Here is a 9,112-nt window from a genome sequence, read left to right on the forward strand (position 1 = left end):
CACCATCTCAGTGGCATCCCACGTATGTACATCATTCTACAATCACATAACTTTTAAGCCCATATATATCCTTACCTTGTTATCATCACTTTATTCTTTGTCTCCCTCACTCTTATTTCTTTCTCACAGCACTATCTCTTATCTATTACAGTTTATATTACTTTTTCAATTTAAATGGCGGGAAAGGGGGTGTTGAATTAGGTTCTCTAGCTATATTATATTTTTATCTTTTTCTTCTTGACTGATATTGGTTTGTTTTATCTAGGAACTGTGGTAGAGGAAATCGGAAATGCAGTCTTTTTTTAAGACAGCTTAGGCTAAACCTTAATGATGTTGGGTTGTATCTATCTCAAGGTGATATGTGTCCTTACCATGTTAGTGTGAATGCACCCAAAGTGCATAATTTGGAAATAGGCTGAACAAGGATATAGAAAAAGGTAAAAGGTTAGTGAAGCTCTGTCGTCCTTGACCCTCAAAGTCATCCATGGAGCGATGGTGTTTGACCTATTTCAATTTGGCTCTTGAAGCCTGTAGGGTTCTATAGACCTAGATATGAATGAAGAATCCAAAATGATCTGCAGTAGAAGACTTTAACGAATCATAATAGCATCAACAAAACAATGAAATGATGCACTTGTGCACAGCTTGCATCTGTGATTTCTTGGATCCCAAAGCAAGACAAGTCCATCTGCTCAAGTGTACAGCCTATAGATGTATCCACACAATCCTCGGCAGGTCAAATATCCTCCCTAACCCTTGCAAACTCCATTCACCCCGTCGTTGTTGTTACACTGTCCTGTTCACGTTGGGAGAGGAGAGAAGGTGTATGAAAAAGGGCAAAGAAGAGGAAGGTCCCTAAGCAATTCTGGCCTGCATGAATTTCATTCAGCGCATTCCTTTTTTATACTAAGGGGGTATTTTTTTATAAAAACCACCCAAACTTAAGTATATATTCTAATGTCCAAAGACCATTTACATGTGACCCTCTCGTCACATGTATCAGTCTAGTTAATCAATCCAGTCATAACATATATTTTTAATACCTTAAATGATCATATTTACATATTTATTTGCATTAAAATACTTATAGGTGGCAGTTATCAAGCTTAAAATGATTATATCTATTTTTAAAAAGATGTTCTGAATCTTTGCATTTTTATGCATTTTTGGAAAATTTTATGACAGTAGATTCTAAAATAACCTTGATTTTTCAACATGGAATATGATTTTTCTGGAAAATAAGATTAAATTTGGAAAGATATGATTTTTCTAAGTCTAAATATATATTTATTTGTATTTTTGTGTTTTTATTTTATTCAATATGAAATTTTGAATTTTCTGGCAACGTAGACCAATCAGAAAATTTCTTTCATTTCTTTATTTGCAATAAATGTTCCAGGCGCAAGAATAAAAAAATATTTTGTTTTCTTTCTCTCTCTCTCTTGTCTTTTTCCCCTACAGGTACACGTGGCCGCTCCAAACAATGTGAGCATGAAAAATGAGAGGATGAGGAATCTAAGTGATTTAGCAGCTCAACCAAAATGGAAAACAAGGAAGCGCTAGAGACGATGATGAGGAGAGAGAAAAAATCGAGGGCTATGATTGGTCCAACTTCAAATGGCGATGTCTGATGATCTACAATTTTGATTGAGCTGAAATTTTCAGCAGTGCTTGGTCTCCCTCTCCTCTTTCCATTATACCCTCTAATCTGTAAATACAGGCCTGAATCACTGTGAAATTCTTCTTGAATTTGCTTCCTACTTGTGTGGCCTGATTGAAAGATAGTGATTTTTGAGATCCATGAAGTGGGTTCTTGGTGTCCTGGGTGTGTGGAGGAGCATTGGAGAAGAGGGGAACCTTACTAACACTCGTAAATCACCGTGATATTGGCTGAACGTAAGGACCTAAGGTATGTGTCTTCGCCTTACGTTGCTCTTTTCCCAACATCATCATTATCTTAAACAGGGTTTATCATTCTCTTTTCACTATCCTTCCACTCCCTTACATAACCCCAATCTCGTCTATATCTTTTCCCTCACACCATTCCTACATGGAGTCACTATCCTATCTTTCCCACTCTCCATCTCTTCCGCATATCGTTATGCATAATTCTACATTCACTTCCTCTTTTGTAGCTAGTTTAAGTTTAATTATAGTTATTTAAACATTACTATCTCGCCTACTCTACTCTAGTATTTTTCTTTTCTCGTACCGTTAATCACTATAGTAAGAATTAAATCCCTAATTATTGTTCCCTATGGAGATGGTCCGTGCTCGTTACCTATGATGAATTAAAACCCTTAAATTTGATATTATCATCCAGTGGCTCAAATATTTTTATTTTCCTTCAAAATTAATTAACTATTGCAGCATATAGATTAATTAATGTTGGATAAATTCAACCCAATCGATAGGTTGAGTCTCTAACACGTGGGTTGCCAAGCTACACCTCGTGCTCTAGAAGACACATAGGAGTGTGTATCGACTCACTCATGGAACCTATTCGTCATCGGTTATCGTATACATATAGTCCCTCATCTACTTGACACTCCTAGCATGACTTAGGGTATGGTCAAATTTCAAACCCTAATTTGTCATTGGAGTTATTATTGATGTGTTCAAAAATTATCAGAGAACTCTTCTTCGATATTTTCGTGCCTTGGCCAAGGACTTCATGCATCATCTTCCTTGACCTGTCACCTCTTGTATTGAGGCCGGACAATTCCATCTTGATCACCCAATCATCTTTGTCAACTTCTTGATGCACCCGACTAAGACTATTTAGAATCCCATCATTAGAAACTCATACGTCATAGTCAAAATATAATTGTTTGTGCACAAGACGTCTTTGGTGCCTCGTCTAAGGACCACTTGCACAACCATGATTTTAATCAACCTGATTGAAATTTTGGTATAATGCCATTTAGGGATTCGTACAAATCAATTCAGTGAACTCTTTCCACTTAAGAGCACCAACTATCTATCCTTAGTTTCTCCACATTAATAGCTATGGGAATGGTCATACTCATCAAATGAGTAAGGCTAGATTGTGCTATTGTATCTTGATACTCGGATGTCATTAGAATAGGAATATTTAGAGCACATGCTTAAAGACAAGTGATCTCCCTATTATGATCTCATCATAATTCACTAAGTTTGATCATGTATTCCCAAAATTCATTACAAGAATTACACGTCCACTATAATTACTAATGAACATGGAACAAGATATGGAATGTGTGATTGCTTGTTGGCCACATATATTTATCAAAGCCTTCTCTAGTTTGTCCCCCAAGCCTCCTTTTTATGACCTCCAAAGCATTCTTCTTATGGCCCCAAAGTCTTAATCTGACTGACCACAAAGATTGTTCAGGAATATATTTTTCTTGTATCTCTGGCCATAACATATTTTTAATTAGGAGAAGTATTATCATGCTTGTGTAAGCACTCATTAGATCTAAGACATTAAAGACACAATGTGGATGGATCGTTGTGTATTTTACAGTCTCCCATTGATGGAATTCCAAATGAACGAAGGTGGTTCAGATAGGATTATTCTCCCTAAGTATGATACAAGATTGCTCATGGATGATAATTTGATAAAACCCTTAGCCGAGATAATAGATAACCCTAGAAGAGTTCCCTAATTACTTTCCCATTTATTAGTATTAAAATGGATAACTACTACATGAATCTCATGCATATTACTACAGTTTCTACATCAAAATAAATGTATTTTTGTGTGTAATCATGGTTTAAACTCGTTAATACATCCTTATTGTAGTTTAAATATTTTCCAAGATTTTTTGGTCTTTTCAGATCAATATGAAATTAATTTCTCTGAGAAATTATTTTTTATGAGTTTAAGAATATTTCTTTTGTATCACTATAGCCTTAAGGTTAGTTCAGCAACTGACCATTTTGGTCTTAACTTTTTTGATGACCAATTCATTGGAATAAAATTTATTTTAAAATAGAAATACTATTAAATATCTATATTAAGATTAAATACATTTTTTATATTTAATTTGGGTTTATGTGATACTCTGCCACAAGTCAGTGGCTAATTTTGTATTTAATTTAACCAATGTGATGGGAGACCATCTCGACATCAAGACGGGACGTCACCAACAACCGCACCGAGCCGCACGAGCTGACGTCCGCAACACATCGTTCAAGTACTCCAAGTGAAGACAAAGCCGCACATGGTTTCGTTTATTTTCTTATGTCTTTTGTTGTAATTTTCCTCGCCGAATTATGGACCAAGCCGTTCGTGTTATGGTCTCCCCATTTTGAACAATTTTATTTCTTTTCTCATTGTTTTGAGAGAACCGCTCGTGTTGAGACAGTTCCCTCATGTTATGCCCGATTGGACATGCCCACGGCCCTATATAAGGACGGCATACCCAAGAGGATAGACGGACTTGAATTCAAAATCTAGATATGTTATGGTTTCTTTTCCGTAGTCCTAGCTTAGAAGACAGTGTTTTGGATCATCGTCGTCATAGATCGTGGGATCGTGGACGCCTCCCCATTTCGAGATCAACGTGAAGCGCCGCCATCACCCACCAGTTCCTAGCTTCATTTTCTCTTCAAGAACAACCGTTCTTGATTGATGCAGATCAAGAAACTAACCAAGAAAGCCGTCTTGGAGTAATTCTTGGACTTTGCTTGCCCGTCTTCAGCGCCGCCATCGTCATCAAAGCTGCCGCCTTGCAGCCATCATTGACGCCATTGCCAGTCATCCCTGCCTCGCCCGGGACACCCTCCCCATCTTCCTCGGTGCCTTGGTGTTCCTATCTTCCGCTCATACCCGCGCCATCGCATGGCCTTCACGGTGCGCCCAACGCTGACATGCCCGCGTGCGTGCCGCGCCTGCCAAGATGCTATCGTGCCCTGCAGTCTAGCGCCCACACGCGTCCGCCGCGAGCGTGCCCAGCGCTCTCGCCCTCAGCACCGCGCGCTATCACAACGAGCGCGCCCGCGTGCTACCATCACGAGCCTGCCCGGCGTCCAATCCCTGCATGGACCCGCGCTCACTAGCGACCACGCCCACCCGACATACCAAGTATTTTCTTGGAGATCTGTCTCGCATCAACGACGTTGTTTGACGACCCGGTGAAGACTGCCTCTTTCGTCAAGCCAGGTTCCGTTGAGCATCCCCCCTCATCTTGCAGTTCAATTTATTTCTATGGTATTTGTCCCATTATTCTCTGAGCCTCGAGAGTTAGGAACCTTTCTTGAAACCCCGTCTTAATACACTTAGCGAGTGGATAGGTAAATTTCCTTGTGGTACAACATTAATTCGTTTACGTGGGACGTTGGACGCCTAGAAATAGAACATCTATCCCTTGTCTTAGGCGTTAGATTTTGTACAAAGGGACGTTGGGAAGTCGATTGTGTCCAATCGAACTTTGCCAATTTAACTACTTGTCTAGATTGACAGTGACTTCGTTTGACTTGTCATTATTTTCTCAAAAATTGATTCATACATCTAGTAGCTAGTGCATTCATAGTCGTTAACTGTGGTGTAACACGAGCCACTCGATCCCGGCCGACACGTGTTACATCACAATGATTCGTTACTTAATCATTCTGTCATATCATTTTGTCCTTGTGATTTACCAAACAAAACGACCAATTAAGAGTAAATAATTTCTGTTATTTGATTCTCATTTTGACATGTGGGCCATTTAAAATATTCCCTCCCTGTCTTTTACGCATTAAATGATGTCTGACGGAGACTGAAACATGTGGTTATCCAATTAGCTTTATTTCATCATTGATTAACTATAAATGATTGAAAACTTCTTTTTCATGCAGGACAGGTGGCAATGCATAATTTATTCGGCATGACCATTCAACAGGGAAGACTTTCCATCCAAAAATATACATCTTTTTGGGGCCAAATAAGGAAGGCGAGACAACACTAATTAGATATGTATCATTTGGAAATTTTCAAACCTTGATATACCAATATCCATCGAATGGTTCTAGCTGAAATTCTTAGGGTAGTTTCAGCCTTTTATTCTATTTCCATTCATGTGTTTGGACTTTCAAAATTAGAATGAGAAAGTGGGGAAACACTTCAAACTTTCCCCATTGCTAGTTGGACGAGAAGGACAAAGGAAGATTGTCGAATCATTTTTTCTTGGAATTCATGGATTAGTCTGGTGACTTTGTTCTTAAATTCTTGATTGATTTCTTGTTTTTTGCAAAAACTTCAAGCATTGTGAATTATTCTCACTCTAGGACAGGATATTTTGGGAGAGCATCACCTTAGGTCCAGAGTGTATATGTACATTCCATAAATGTAAGATAATTTTTCCTTATTTATATAATTAATTTAAGGCTCAAACTAGAGTTATCTACATTTTATTGGGCATCTCTATTGAATTCACCATCATGATCTTCCCCCTCCCAGTAAGGACCAAGATCAAGAAGGGATATGACTAATATCCCTTCATGGTCGCTTTTTTTCTTCATCATTCAAGGGGGATCCAGCCTTAACTACTGTTACCCTCAAAATCCATCTTTCAGGTGATCTGAATCTTCACGGGAAGCTTCATGAAGCATTACACTGTTTTTGTACTTCAAATATTCTCTTTTTTATGCATCCCTTTCTTTTAGATTTCAGATTTTATGTCTCTGGTCTTTGGATCGACCCCTTTCTCATTCTACACTTTCTGTATTTGAAAAAAAGGAAATTTATAAATTTTATTGCATATTTCTAAATTATATCAACATGATTAACTCACGTTCAAGGACACTAATTTTTGACTTATCAATTAATTTGGGTTGGAGAGGCGACCATACCCAAAGTCATCCTAGAAGCATTACAAGGATGAGGAATTATACGTACATGGTACATAATAGTACTTTAGGTTTTATTTGAGAGTAGATATTCTCCTTTGTACTATTAAGATTAGGTGTAACTTGGCATTCCACGGGAAAGCAACTCAACTTATTGATTGAGTTAAATTTATAGTTGGTTACTTAATCAATATACCACAGTCCATATAAAATTTGGATCATTTCAATAACTATCCCACAACCTAAAAGGGAAGGACTCAAGGAGAAGACACAACCCTTTCATCAATTCTTTACAAGTTTGATACCTATCAGTAGAGAGAAAGTTTTCCCTCAAAAACATATAAATCCTTTATGAAGAAATGTTTTTGAGGAGATATTTAAATCAACCACATAAGCAATAGTAGATTAGGGAAATCATTGCTTGAGGAGATATTTTGATGGGAAGGGTTTCATCAAGTGACAACATAGTACGCACACTAACAACTCCCGTAGCTCATGATGTTTTTGAGCATCAGGATAAAAATATGGGATTTTTCAATTAGTATGATTGATGGATATTATGTGGTCATCACACAAATCACAGTTACATGATTCATTTTAGTTCATTGAAATAAATATTTGTACATCATTATTGTTGAAGTATGGTGAATTATGTTGAGATAATAATACACAGATCACTAGTTTTTAAGAGTGTATTATAAATATTCATCGTCGATAGATACTTGAGATGTGTATCAATTTGTATAGATAGAATAATACAATATGATATTACATATGAAATAACTAAGGCTAATCATGCGGTTATTAGTGTACAAACACTTAGGAAAAAGAGTATGTGCTCTTTAGAGAAATAATTTATTTAACTTATCCATATGAATCCCTAAATGGTTTTAACCTGAAACGGTAATTGGGTGATTCATATCATTGTTGTATAAGTATTCGATTAACTTCAGGCACCAAGGACACTGCATAGTCTCCTATCATATGACTCACACATCTCTCAGCTCAGACACTCCACGAAATAGACGGCGATGATCGGGTGATCAACTTTGGATCATCTACCCTTGGAATAAAAAGGCATTGACTTGAAGGAGAAGCTGCATCAAATCTTTGAAAAAGACAGTAGGGATATCAAATAAATCATTCTCTAATGGTTCCCACTATGCATTAGTACTAACTTACTGGGGGATTAGTGTATGATGATTAATCACACCCAAGGACATTTGAGAGTCTCATATAGACGAAGGAGTATACATCAATTGTAACCTATGATGGGGAAGGTTCTATTAGAGAGTTTGAAGACTAATATGTATCATCTAGAGCACAGGACATAGCTTCGGTACCTCATAGGCTGAAAAATAACTTATCGATTGCTTTAAATCAATCCTTAGTGAATTAATAAATATTTTTATATAATAATTTTTTTGCCAATATTTGATATATATAATAATTAAAATGAATTATTATGAACTAAGTATAAAAAAGTGCACCCCATTTTAGGTGCTAAGGCTAGCGAGACCTGGGACCCCGGCCCAACCTCTTTCTTCTTTCTCATATTTCCACCCACTCCACTAGAAGGTCTCGATCGTGAGCATATCAAATACATCTTCAATAAGAGTTCAAGAATAAGAACAAGATGTCTACCAGTCCATTGATCATGTGGATACTTCTAGATGCCCTCTACAGTAAGAGCTTGAAAGCACTTTCCCAAGGAGCAAGTCAAGGGTGAAACAAGTATCCATAAAATACTTTTAGTTTCCTATATTGATAATTAATCTCAATATTTCACTGCCTTAAATCAAGGCCCAAAAACTAACTATGGATGACTTATCATTCAGTAAAACCAAATATTTCTCTCTATTACTGGTAAAAATTAGGTTCCATAAATAAATGTGTAGGTGTGATGATTTTCTAATGGAAGTTGACAACACTATTTTGCTTAGCATTCTACAGCTATACAAAGCAACTATTAGGGGTTATACACATAAATAGTAGCAGAAGAGGAAGCCACACTAACAACCCATTGACATCTTTGAGAAAGAATGAAGCGTCAAGAAGAGACCAAGAAAGCAAAAAAATCTGATGTATACATCTTTAACGAGGGCAAGAAACATCTTTAAGAGAGTAAAAAGCATATAGAGAAGGAAATAGAGAACTCACAAAAATCCGAGATGCACATTTCCGATATTTTATTTGAAATACTTTGTCTATGAAATAGATAAGTACTTTATAAAATGGAATAAAGAAATAAAGAATTTTTTGGGGTCAGACCGAAGGACAAAGAGATCAAATTGAGGAT

This window comes from Wolffia australiana, chromosome 6 (genome assembly GCF_029677425.1).
Source record: "Wolffia australiana isolate 7733 chromosome 6, ASM2967742v1".
In the NCBI taxonomy this organism is placed as follows: domain Eukaryota; kingdom Viridiplantae; phylum Streptophyta; class Magnoliopsida; order Alismatales; family Araceae; genus Wolffia; species Wolffia australiana.